Here is a 13715-nt window from a genome sequence, read left to right on the forward strand (position 1 = left end):
CATCTGCCTCGTTCAGTGCTCTCGTGTTAATAACTGTGCAACTGGTTGTTATTTCTTTCATAACCATTACCATAGCTGCCTGTTGTTGATAATTCAGGGTTAATTACTTACTAAAACGTTTAGCAGAACAATCTAGTTTCGCTTAGCCTGTTCATTGATGAAGACTATAAGTGTCTGCAGTCTATCACTGATACGTTCCTGAAGTTTGGTATAATTGGCTTTTACTGAAGCGCTGCAGCAAAAATGAGGGTTAGTCCAAGTGGAAAAACCAGCTGCCTGCTTGTACACCCACTGCCTGGTTTTTTATTGGGTTTTGGGCAACCACTTGGGAGGGGAAGTGGCACAGTGACTTACCGAGTTCGCTTATGTATCCATTCACATTGCAGCAGCGTGCAGCACAGATACAGCTACAGAAGTACTGAAGCCTGGCATTAAAAAGGGCATTGTAGCAGCTGCAAAGAGTCCAGCATTTCAGTTAGTCTTACGGTGCTGGTCTGGTCTGTCAGAAATACATCTCACTGGAGACAGACATATCTCTGACAAGACTTAGATTATGATGTTCTCTCTATTTTGTGGAAAAAGCGGGGGAAGAATTGCCAAGAAGAGGCATCATTAAAGGTAGTTTAATGCCAGTTTTCTCTGGTCTGGCAGTCTCCTGTTCCCTGAAGTTTTGAATCCAGAAGCTGTTGCAGATGGGAGGCTCTGGATATATGCACTGCTCTTGGCTTCCAGTGAAATGGATGGGAACTGGGACCGCTGAGCCCCTTTCAGGAACGAGCTCTTTCTGACCATGCAGTTGTGAGTCCCCATCTCCTAATTCCCAGAAGCAGAAGAAAGGCCATGTGCTCCCCTCCAAGGGAAGGTGGGGTTTAGCATTACACTCCTTTAGAGCAAAACTGAACTCTGAAAACTCCACCCAGCTCTCTGATTTTACACTATTTCCAGTGAATTGAGGCTGACTGGATGCATTGTGGTACTGTGCAATCATTTAAGCCTTCACAACATAGGGCCATGCAACAGCTCATCCATAGCCTTTGGCTGCTTTAGGCGCTGACAAGCAAGTGAAAGCGAGACCTTTCCCCTCTTAGACACTTTTTAAATCCAGCACAGTGCTGTTTTCATCTTTGGATGCTGAAGTATCCTAAATATGCCTAACTATCTTCATACTAAATTATGAGCGAGAAAGTGATTAATTTTTCCCTGACCTTCAGTTTCTTCATTGAGCCTGTGTCACCAAACCATATTTTATGTCACTAGGAGACAGCAGATGTAAATCAAGTATCTGCCTGCTCTAGAATATCTAACAAGGGAGGAAATTACTGCCATCCATTAACACAGACAGATTTTCTTGAGAGGTTTTTCTGCCTTCCAAATTCAGTTTTAAAATGTGATTTCATCCCTACAGGTCTGCCTATCAGTTTCCAGCACAAGGGGCATTACCTTGGTTTGTTTGCAGCACTGGCAAGAATAACAACCTGCTACTTTGTATCATCTTCTAAATGCCTTTTTTTTCCACTACATTATTTAAAAACTATAAATAATTTACTAAAAAAAAAACCAACAACCCAAACACCCAAGATAAATTTAGATTTTGGTTTTCTTCAGAAGGAAAGGTATTGGGTATCCTTTCTCAAGAAATTAAATGATAATTTAACTAGCCCAAAAGAAGACTGAATCCCATGCACTTTACTTCTGTGGTCCAAGACAGTAAGCACACAGTTAAGTAGAATGCGGACTTTCCTCCCAAATAAGTGGCAAGAAATGACAGTGGGACGTGGGTCTCTGAGAGCATCCAGGTTTGCAGCAGACAACATCCGCACACCCTGTAGACATATCTGTGGGGGACATGAGAACCGGGAGACTGATGCCTTTGCATGCAGTGGGGAGAGAGCAGCGCTGTGCCCCCTGTGCCATCTTCTGCCACCCACATTGCTGCTCCTGCTCGCTCAGGGACGCTGGGCACTGCAGCCCCTGCTGAATCCGGTATAGTGACAGTCCATGGCAGAATGGGCCTCCCCCTGCAGCAGTGCTTTATCATTTCTTTTCCTTGGTTTGCCCTCTTAGTTTTTTTGCATCAGCAGCATACAACACTATCAGATCATTTTATCAGCATGTTCTTCAAATCCAGCTGTATTAGGTAGTGAGTTGTTTTCAACTCACATCGGCTCCAAAGGGAGTGCCATTGAAAACTAAACAAATTAAAAAGCCTTAAACAAAAAAATCAGGCTTAGGAGTAGCCTGGTTGTTGTGTTGTCCCTGTGGATTCATATTTCTGTTCAGATTAGTTATGCACTTGAAGAATAGGACGTTCACAACAGGGCAGCCAAACCTCATGTTTAGAATTAGGACTCTGGAAGGAAAAAAACAGTATGTAAACTAGAAAAATATTAGCCCATGATTGCACTGAAATCTCAAGGCTTAATGCAAGATGGGTTCGTAAGTGCTTTTGCGGAAACAAACAGCCTCTGCCATGCAATTACGTATTTAAGCTCTGTGGAAAAGATTTGTTTACTGAGTGAGAAAGGCATACCCCCCCAGGCTGCTGGGCAGAGAGTCCTGTGTAATCATCACAGGCTGCAATACAAGTACAATCGTTGGAAGACCTTTGACATTTGATTAATATTTTTCTCTTTTACAGAGTGAAGAGAGTTTGGACCTTAAAAGGAAAATGAGCCAAGGCTTTAATTAGTGGGGCCACAGAGAAAGAAATGAAGAACGACTGTGGACAGCAGTAAGTATATACTGAAAGCTTACAGGGAAACTGATGCCAAGCAGATTACGATAGATTTTAAATACCAAATGTAGATGGACTCACATGTGCAGATACCAAGCACAACTGTTTCTATACAATTCTAAGAAGGTAGGAAATGCAAAAAAAAAACCAAAAGCACACATTTGTGGTAACTGGGAAATGCTCTACTTGAGCAGTGGCTTTACTCCGTGGCACAGTCATAGAGAATTGATTCTGCTCTCACAAATACCAGCTGTTCACTGCTGAAGGCTGTTTCTGGATTTGCACCATATACACTAGTGCAAAAAAGACACAAGTTTATGCTATTACTAGGTCTTGACCCACACAGCTCCATCAATGCAAATACTGGCACACCAGCCAGGAAAACCTGTAACAAAGGTGACTAGATATGAAATTCTCTCAAATGTCAAAAGTAAATGAAAAATATCAGTGACCTGTGGGGTTACTGAAAACAGCAAGCACGCTATTTTCAGGCAAACATGATTTGTGAGGTGACGGCTGCTTCACGGGCAGTGAGTCACAGCAGCTTACCCTCTGCAGCATCTCTCTTTTCCTTAGGCAGCACTTTCCATGGCAGGAACAGGTGTAGATAAGAGCACTAGTGTTTTAGGGCTTGTGCTGATAGCACAAAATGAGCAGAAGCTGCCGCCAAGTCAAAACAGGTAGGAAAAATACAGGAAGAGGCCATACAAAAGTGAAAACCATTTTATGTTGGAAAGGTTAGACTCTCAGGCATGGATGAAGCCAGAAGTGATGTGACACCTGCTGAGCCACCTCCCGCTTTCTCCAGTTACTCCTGGCTGGCTGCTCTCAGCGTAAAAGCAGGAGGGGAAGCGGTACTGGTTGGAGCATGGCTAAACTGGGCACTGAGTGAGGTGCAGCACAACTGCCATATTTTTCTATCCTGGCAGGTGAAACCACAGTGGCCAAGTGGCAGGTCACCTCTCCAGAGGAGGCTGCAGTGGCAGGGCGCCGTCGGGAAGCACGGCCTCTGGCACAGCTCCATGGCTGGCAGGTCCCGCTCCGGTGCCTCTCCCGCCTGGATGTAGTGCCAGAGGGGCTACCAGCCAGCCTGGGAGCTCGCCTGGCCACCCAGCAGTCCTCCCTCTTGAATCTTGGTAGAAGATTACTTCCTCCTGATTCTTGGGAAAAACGTGATCTAGTATCAAGACTTCAGATTATTACTCTGATGCCTGCAGGTATCTTTCCACGTGAAACAAATGTAAAGGACTTCTTCTCTAGGATATTATGTTCTTTGCTAATAAACCACTTTGGAGATCCTTAAAAGAATAACGTTCCTGGGAGTGCAAGAAGTAATGTGCTGTTTTTATGCTCTCTTCAGCCTTTCTGTTTCTGCATGGCACGACATGACACGTTGCAATTCACCTGTCATTTTCGCATTTGGAGAAGCGGTCAGAATGGAGCAATCCAGCCATTCCAGCTGAATACGCTGTTGTTAACAGGCAGGTGTCTCGAGAGCAAGAGGAGTCACGAAGCTGTCGTGGAGGTGCTGACTTTTAAATCCCAATTGAATGCAGAGTCTTGGCATATTGTCAGCATGCACAATTTTCAATTTCACGGGACATTTCTTTTGGTGTTACCGATGGATTTTTTACCTTCATCTTCCCTTTTTGTTAACGCTGCGGGTATTACTTCTTGGGGCTCCCTCTCACCTGTCTTACGTGATACTGTGCGCGCTGTGTTATTCCGGGGGGGCGTGGGGGGTTCTGTGGGCAGAGACCTGAGCTTGCACGTGTGCGTGTGTATGTACACTCCCATACAAATGCCAGACAATTCAATAACATGAAAGCTGCCACAAGCCCATTTACTACAGTCCCAACGTTTGAAAGGTATTTAGGTTAGTGTAAAACCAGTTTTCAGCTCTGCTCAGCTTTTCTTTGTGGAACACGGGGAACAGCTGCCTGGCCAGCGGGCACCGCCTGAACAAAAGTCTCCTTCTAGTCTGAGCGGCCGCAGGGGAAAGCTGCTGCTGCGTCCGGCTGGCCTGGCAGCAGGGCCTGAAACAGGGATTTGCCCTGTACAGCTGCAGAGGTCAGACAATCCCAGGCTATATTTCACATATATATGTATTTTAAGTGTGGGAGTACGTTTTTCTACTGCAGACCTTGGAGAGAAGCAGAGCAGGCTGAGTCAGTTCCTCAGACACTACCCTTTTGCATATTTTTTATCTTATTTTTAAGAATCCAAAGCAGGGTAAGCACAGCTCTGAGTTGGTTTGCCAAGATCTGACCACGCTAATTTCAGCAGACAAAACTTTGCTTTCAATATGTGTTAAAATGAAAATATACACATTTTCAAGCTAAAATGTAATATGTTGAATTATTCTTATGCTGAGAACTAACAAAGCACTTTCATCAATTGATCAAACTTTGCTCAGTTAGACTTTACTGATCTTGCTTTTCTCTTTTTTGCTTAAATTAACACAGTCATATTTGTAATTGAACCCAGCGGTAGCCAAGGCTATAAAGGAATATAAATGCAAAAACTTGCCTCTCCAAAGTCTTCAGTGTCACCAAGAATGAAGCTCACAGAAGCACATTCAGATCAAATCCGATGCTACCTAAACAGGAAAAAATTCAGTTGCAGAGGCTCATTTTGTATTTTTCTATACATATAAATGGAGAATAATTATCTTTGTACAAGTAGAAATTTACCTTTTATTATTCTGTCCATTCTGTGGACAAACTGTTGAGTTCACTGCTTTGATAAAAGCTTTCTAAAACGCTTTAATATTTCTCCAAACACTCAACACAAACCACACTGGCTTTTTTCTTTTTTTTTTTTTAAAGCTGGAGGTTTATTAAGAAGATCACAGATTTTCCTATGTTTGTTGTGAAATCCAGGTGGGAAAAAATCAAATAATTCTTGGTATTTAATATGATAATTCTAACTGAGACTCATAAGGTAAAGGAACTAAATGTTATTACCTATGCAAGACATGAAAATGCATGTCTCCAGAAATAATGACCTTATTACAGAGTTGATCTTGCATGGGTAGAAGCCTGCTTTAGAAGAAGCCTGTGGGAAATGATCATGTGTTTCACCTGCCTATTGTACATTATAGGTGAGCCCAGAGGTACAATAAGATACACATTTGCTAAGTGTCTTACATGTAAGAAATCAGTAATTTAATACATTAATCACCAGAGTGCAATTATAGACCTTAATTTAGAAGGCATTAGTAATTCGCCATAGATAGCCTTCAGTGGATATTAGAGTTTCATAGTATGAGTTCATTACAACTGTCAAACGTCGTTTGCACAACCAACACACACAAGGGCCTGTTCTTTGGCTGGAAGCACATTTTTTTCAGTATTAAATCCACTCCATTAAATACAAGAGAGAGCACCTGTTTGCATCTTTTTTCAATAAAGGTTATATCCTAGTTGCATTTTAAGGGGACTTACAAAGATTGCACATTATTAATTATTAGCATGTTTAAAACAGAGTGGGATACACTGGAAATACTACAAGCACATCAGTAGAAGACATCATAGCTGGTGATAAACCATGGCAATAAACAGCCTATTAACCTGTTGCAGTCTTTATCAAAATATGAGACAAATGACTATTATTTGTTACAAAATCTGTTAAAGCATTTACTGACCTTTTATAAATGAACCTTCGTATGTGGTGTTTTCTTGAAATTAGTAATATGTTTGAAATTCGGTCTCTCGGTGCTTAATTTCAAGCAGCTGCATACATCTAGGACACAGTAAAATTCTGTAATTTTTGTTGTTTTCATGTGTACAGTAGAGAGGACATCTTTCCTTTTTCCCTCTTTCCTAATCCCTTATGGTGCCTGCTATGTGTCTAACTCGCTATGCGTATGTGACCTGCATACAGAGGACAACGGAGGAGCAAGAAACACGTCTCTGCTTAACACAGACACCTTGGCAGAAAGACTTTTTGTTTTAGTTTGCATCATTTCTTGCAAGTGACTGAACAACATGAGATGGTTTTGTAGGTGTGCCTTTTGTCATCAAAATACAACATGCTCATCTGCATCATTTGGAATTACATTACTTCCTCTGTGCAGGAAGGCACTGAAAGATGTCAGCACAGTGCTACAGAAAATACGGCTGCATTAACAGACAACTTAGCTATTTCTTTTCTCTCTGAGTTACACAAACGCAATAGCTGAATATATTGGCATCTTTTAGAGTCCTGTGATTTACGCATTTTAAACTTGGAGGTTTTTAATACCTGAATCAAAAAGATTTAATCCAGAAGTAAGTCTGCAATTATAATAATAGTGTGTGAGCATTGTTCAGTGATAAAGTCAATGCACCAAATTAAAAAAAGTTCCAGGTTGGATTTTCAACCGTAACTTGGCAAAAACTTTTGCAAAAAACACTTCTGTCTTTGTCACCACTTGTTAGCAGCAGCTGACTGTACAACAAGCAGCAGCGAATACCTTGCTTCCATGCTCAAATGTATATATTAAACAAAAAGATGCTCAATGACTACAGCCATGAAAGGATAGCGTCGCTGCTTACCTGCTGCTTCAGCCACTTCTGAAGTTTTTATTCACAGGCAACCAGAGAGGTGCATTAATACCATTAAAACACATATATATGCAATCACTTATAAGCACTTAATACAGGAGTGACATAAATTTCAGTGATTAAAGGTATATAACCCAGATTAGCATGAAGATGGGCACTTTGGGGACATCTCTGGCTCAATTGATTCCATACAAAGCAGAAGCTTAAGCAGGAAAGAGTGACACTTTCCTATCAAGATATCCTCAAGGTCTGGTGGGATGTCAGCGGACATCAGAGTCATAAGCACAGTTCAGATCCTACTAGGAAGAGAAAGGCTCCGGAAGGAGCTATCTGACCATTGAGTGGAGGGATAGGAGAAGGGTCTACAACTTGCTGGGAGTTGTGAGGAAGGGCTACCTTAGGCATTTAATTCCAAAAAAAGTGGTTGAGGGTTGTGCAACCCCAAGTGGGCTCCCAAGTGGAGCCTGATTTTATTTGAGAGGTGAATCTGAAGACACGACCCTCAGTTCTGCATTTCCAACTGTCCAGATTAGGTCATGCTTTGGTTAACATGATGTATATTGTAGATCCAGTGCTTCAGGCACCTATGTCTCCCATGCAATGTTACTAAATCCCCTGCTTGCTACTGCGAATATGGCCAGGCAGCAGCGTGCTCAACAGTTAGCTCAGAAGTGGCCACTTTTTCAAACAGCATCAATTTCCAGAAATCGTATTTAAATGCAAAATGAAAATTTACATCACTATAATTTTTTAAAATAAAAATTACCCTGTCCTCTCTTCTGCCTCTCTTCTTTTCCATTCCAGGATTCCTCTTTAAGAATTACAGTTAACAGGCAAATAAATCACTTCAGCTACAGATCTATCATTCAGTCTTAACTTCTTTAGCAAGCCTAAGTATCCTACTTAGTAGAAGGCAATGTAGAAAATGGAATATAATGACGATTAGAAGTAGGATAAGAACATGAGCAGCCACCTACAGTTAGCTTGGGTGAGATTAAGTGCACATCAGTGGGTCAGCCATACCGCAGGTAAGAGACAGAGATGAGCCGGCTCTTCCCACCTGCAAAAGAGCAGAAGAAATAACTGAATCTGCCAGCAAACATGAATTTTTACATTGCCGAGACTGAGGCGAGTTAGCATGATCATCTTCTACAGATTAAAACACTTACATTGAGCAAAGCCCCTAAAAGCCAGCTCCCCTTGGCCTGACTTCCCCTTGCCTGACACCCTCCGCATCATCGAGGGGCTGCTCTGAGGGGCGGATTCCCACCCTGTTGGGGACCTTCATAGAATCATAGAATCATTGGGGTTGGAAGGGACCTTAAAGATCATCTCGTTCCCACCCCCCTGCCCTGGGCAGGGACACCTCCCACCAGACCAGGCTGCTCAAAGCCCCATCCAGCCTGGCCTTGAACACCTCCAGGGATGGGGCAGCCACAGCTTCTCTGGGCAACCTGGGCCAGTGCCTCACCACCCTCACAGTAAAGAATTTCTTCCTAATATCGAATCTAAATTTCCCCTTTTTCAGTTTAAAACCGTTACCCCTCATCCTATCGCTCCACTCCCTGATCAAGAGTCCCTCCCCATGTCTTCTGTAGGCCCCCTTTAGGTACTGAAAGGCCGCTATAAGGTGTCCCTGGAGCCTTTTCTTCTCCAGGCTGAACAACCCCAACTCCCTCAGCCTGTCCTCACAGCAGAGGACATCCAGCCCTCTGATCACCTTCGTGGCCTCCTCTGGACCTGCTGCAACAGGTCCATGTCCTTCCGCTGGGGACTCCCAAGCCGGACACAGCACTTCAAGGGGGAGCACACCTCCCCCGCGACCGTTGGGCCGGGGCCGCCGCCCTCCGCGTTGCCGTTAACGGCCGCTCCGCCCTGGGGGGGCGGGGTGTCCTCCGCGGCGGTGGCGGTGAGCGCGCGCGCGGCGGGGCGGCGTGAGGCGGCGCAGGGCCGCGGGGAGGAACTCCGCTGCGGCCTGTGCCCGAGGGGCGCCGGCGGGACAGCGGGCTGGGCTGGGCTGCGGGCGGGGGTCGGGCGGCAGCAAGTGTGAGGCTTCTCCTTCTCTTTCTGCCCTCCGGCTTCCCTCCTTCAGCCGCTAAGGAAGAAGATGTGTTATCCACCCTTAGGAGAACTTTTTTGGCACCGGGGTTGCGCTTGGTGTTTTTCAAAGCTGCGTTGTTATTCGGCATTCCTTTGCCCTGCAGGGCAGACAGGAGTTGTGACGCTCATTTTAAGGGAAAAAAAAAAAAAAAAAAGAGATACGTAGCGTACAAAGTTCCTGAAAGGAAGGAAGGCACCCGAGGTAGGGCTCCATGGGGCACCACCTCACCTGCACCTGACCGTGGAAGGGTCCGGCTTGTGGGGTGCCAGCAGCGCTCCCCGCCCCTCGCTTCAGCATCCGAGCGCGAAGCACGTTGTTTCTGCAGGTACCCAGCAACGCCTCAGTCCGACGGGGATGGTTAGTCAGCACCTAATCTGGCTGCATCGCACAGGGCTTCTGGTGTAGGCATGCTTCTAGCTTGGACCCAGCCAAAAACTGCTTTTTTTAAAAAAAAAAATGAAGCGGTGAATTGTTACCGTACACCTTTAGTTCAGTGGCTTGTAGCTCCTTAGGAGCGTTCACCCAGGTCGTGGGAGAATTCATTCAACTGCCTGAAGGCAAATGAGACGTGTGTCTTCCTCCTAATTAGCAACAGGCTGGTTTTGGCACTCTTCAGCTTCCTCTGAAGCTGTGTTGTTGTGCAAGAACTTCTAGAAGTTGATTGAGATAGTAAGAGGCGGGAACTAGAGGGAGGAGGCAAGAAGGGCCTCGAAGCTGCTCTCTAAGGATCGTTTCTGGGTTGAACATGTGCATAGTCAGAATGTGGAAACTGCCCAGACCAGACCTTCTTCCCTCCCCTCCCTTGGTCCCCACGCAGAGCGCCCCCCAACCCCTCATTCGGCTGAAACATCTTTGATTTAGTGAATCTCGAACGTTATTCATTCGGAAGAACTGTAACAGCAGAGGAGGGGAGTGCCTCCACTGCAAAAGAACCAATGTTTCCACAGTTCATGGGTATTTGTGAGATGAAAGGGTTTGGTATTGCATTGTGCAGAAAACAGATTTGAGTGTAGCTGTTTTACATGATAAATGTACAATGTGCTAAATGTAGACATTGCTAGCTTTCTCTGCAGAAAGAGCTGGGTAGGGACAGAATTTAAAATACACCCTGCATGGGGATTTCAGTTTTGGCAGTCCCTAGGTGTCAGACTGCAGGTCTTATCTATGGATTCAGAAATCAGGTGCGTACCTTTCTACATGCACTGCAAGGAGTGTATAATTCATTCTCCTGCTTCCGCTCTAAATGCCTTTCATGCAGGTTAGCCTGTGTGACAGCTAGTCTTCTTGGTTGGGACGATCTTGTACATGGATAATCAGTAGGTAAGACCTGGGATATATATGCAGGTGAGCCCTAGGTCTCTACTACCATACCGTGAGTCAATGAAATAGCTAACTTGCCAACAGCCTCATGCGGGAACTGTTTCAGAAAGGCTACTAGCTACTTTTCTACTTTCTTCACTTATTAGGTCTCCTTTGCATAACAGGTTCTACAGTACAAAGTTATGTCAGCTCTACTTGTGAGTATAATTTTCACATTTTTCTCCTCCACTGACAAGAGCTAACTCAAATGTATTCTGGTCTATAGCCTATTTCAAAGAAATTCAGAAGGTATCCTTCCAATGCCTCCATTCCAGGAAAGAGCGGAGCAGGTTTCTAACTTCACTTAAATGCGGGGCAGGTTGGCTGGCTGTCTCTCTTTCCTACTGCATTTATGGTCCTCCTGTCACTGGGCATTTGCAGCTTGTTATCTTTTGATTGCTTTTCTTAAAACACATGTGCCAAAAACATACTTGCAAAAGCAAACATCTCTTTGTTATCAGTTGTTCTGTTTGGCTCTACGTATTTAGGCATCTGTCTCCATACTCTTTTAATAGTTCCTTAATAAATAATGTGCTTAGATTTGGTCCCAGGAGTGCAGGTGTGGCAATCATGCCATTTCTGTTCCGGCTAACCATTTAGTCGTCTTTGCTGACTTCAGCTACCGAACCATTACCGCTGTTTTATGCTTGACCACTATTTCACAGGCATGACAGTGCTGATGAGCTTTATAACAAGGTTATCTTAGCAGGAAAGGCTGTACAGAGCTCTGCTTGTGACCTGAGGAGTTACAGTCTGAATGATGCTTCTCCATTTATTTCTGCTTACCTCGGCTGTCATTCTTGAGAGTCCTTTTCCTATTATCACTTTAATCTTTTCCAGGTGAGAGTTTTAATCCTGGCTGCTTCTAACTATCCTGCGAGCACAAAAAAGGACCTTTTGTCCCTGAACTAAATCCACTTTGTGAAAAACACAGTCCAAAATGATAGCTAAGAGGGAGGGGAAACTAACAGGAGGGAAACACTGCTTCCCTGGAGTGGCTTCTAGGCTAGACCAGGCAGTTACCACATGACAGGTTTCAAAGAAAAAGAAAGTCAACATGGATTCAGGGTGTGAGGCAAAAATACCTGAGTGGTGACTGTGACTGCCAGCGGGTGGTTTGTGCAGCTTTGAACGAGCGTCTCTGCTGGAAACAACTGTAGCACCAAGTTGGGAAAAAAACCCAGGAATCTTCAACTGTCCTCACTGAAGCCTCAAGAAGTTCATTTCCTTAGGACCTGGAAAAGCGTAAGAAACCTTGTTGGTCCTCTTCTCAAGCCTGAGGCTCGCTCTGCCTTTATTATCCCCTGTCAGACACAGGGGCAGAGAAGCCTGGGCGGCCCAGGGCTGGCAGATGGACCAGTGCCCAGCGCTGGGGCCCCTCACTGGAACCAGACCAGGTGGCTGCTCAGGCAGGTAAAAAGGCAGGCTGGCTTTGCTCAGGAGGGAGGCACTAAAAACAGTGCTAGCAGCTAAAAACAACTGAGCTGGGGCCAGGGGCTCGAGTCTGGGGCTACAGCACCCTCCCTGTGCCTCTCTAGTTTACTCCTGTGCCCCAGAGAAATAGCCCAGAGCATGTTTTAGTCTGTACTTTCAAGTTTATTTTCCTATCCTTCTGGAAACTGCTTTCTTTTAAAGAACTGTTATAATATAGAGGAATCACATTGTCTTTGTGTGGCCGCATCTCATCATATAATATGAGGGGACAGAAAAACAAACAAATAAATACAAGCAAATAAATGTAGATGATAAACAGGAACTGGATCGTTACATCCCATAGGTAACTTCTGATTACTCAAACCAGTGTCTATTTTTTATGGTCCTTCTACTCTGTCAGGTCATTAAACGCCTTATTGTCTTAGGTTTTCCCCATCAATGATAGGAATTGTCACAGTACTCACTTGCCTTATTACATGCTTCCTGATTTTTAAGTTGGAAAATGCTGTATTGGAGTTAAACATCCTAGCAACTTAAGGGAGGGGGTGAGGGGGTGGGAAGGGGCACATTCATTAATCATCTGATGAATGAAATTCTTTTTTAGATTGTAATTGGCTGGAGGGGCCCCACGAAGAAAAGTGTGTTTACACTGCACAGCTTTTTATGAGCACAAATGCATATATTATGATGGCTTAGAGCCTGGGCAAAAGCTTGGAGCTTTATTTTTGTTTCAGTAAGTAGATTTGATCTAATCAGATAACAGCAGCAATACAAATTTTCACAATAGCAGTTGGCCTTTATCTGGCCAGTCTAGGAACAAAGGCTTACTGTTTGTGATATATCTTTCAAGATCTTTTTTATGGCCTCAATAAATATTACAAACAAACTCCTTGTCAGAAGGCTTTCTGTTAGATTAAAAGAAAAAGAGTGCTCTTTGAAGGTCTTTGGGGTTTTTTTCTGAGAAATTTTACCAAGCGCCAAATACAAATAGTCCTTCACAGCACGTATCACTAGCCCGTGGGAAAGATGCCTATAATTATTGCCATGAGTGAAGCAAAGACTAACGATATTAGGGTATTAGATGAGGATATTTTACTTGTTCTGCACTTTATCCAAGAAGTAGGAATGACTCTCAATTCCCTACAGAATTCTGACATGTGAATATATAGGGAAAACTGAACAGGGAGACTCTTTCATTTGGATGGCAGGAAGGGACCCAAGAATTGAAGAATGAGATTGAGACACGTTTGTCTATTCAGGTGAACTTCAGTAGATTTTAGGCAGCCAGGTCCCCAAAATCTGACCGCAAAGGCCCTTCCTTCAGTCACAAACCCCCACAGCACCACCATTTCTGCTGCTGCTCCCAGTACATGTAAACCATTGCACAGGAGCACCCCAGGGTGAGGCGCCTTCCACAGTGATTGCAGATGTTGTGGAGATCAACATGAAGAACACGGCGCCAAGCAGACCTCCTTGGGGGAGCCTGCATGGAGCACTTCCAGCAGAGCTGCAGCTTTGGGTCTAGCGCTGGGCATACTAG

At 44.3% G+C, this 13715-nt stretch overlaps 1 long non-coding RNA gene across 1 annotated transcript; it reads right to left on the reverse strand.

The window, feature by feature from the left end:
* Positions 1-4094: 4094 nt before the first annotated feature.
* LOC134512663 (uncharacterized) lies at positions 4095-9156 on the reverse strand. Its single transcript, XR_010070198.1, has 3 exons — positions 9022-9156; positions 8259-8341; positions 4095-6478 (listed from the first exon to the last, which is right to left on the reverse strand). It is a non-coding gene; the product is annotated as an uncharacterized LOC134512663 (long non-coding RNA).
* Positions 9157-13715: the final 4559 nt, after the last annotated feature.

Source organism: Chroicocephalus ridibundus, chromosome 3 (genome assembly GCF_963924245.1).
Source record: "Chroicocephalus ridibundus chromosome 3, bChrRid1.1, whole genome shotgun sequence".
NCBI classification, from domain to species: domain Eukaryota; kingdom Metazoa; phylum Chordata; class Aves; order Charadriiformes; family Laridae; genus Chroicocephalus; species Chroicocephalus ridibundus.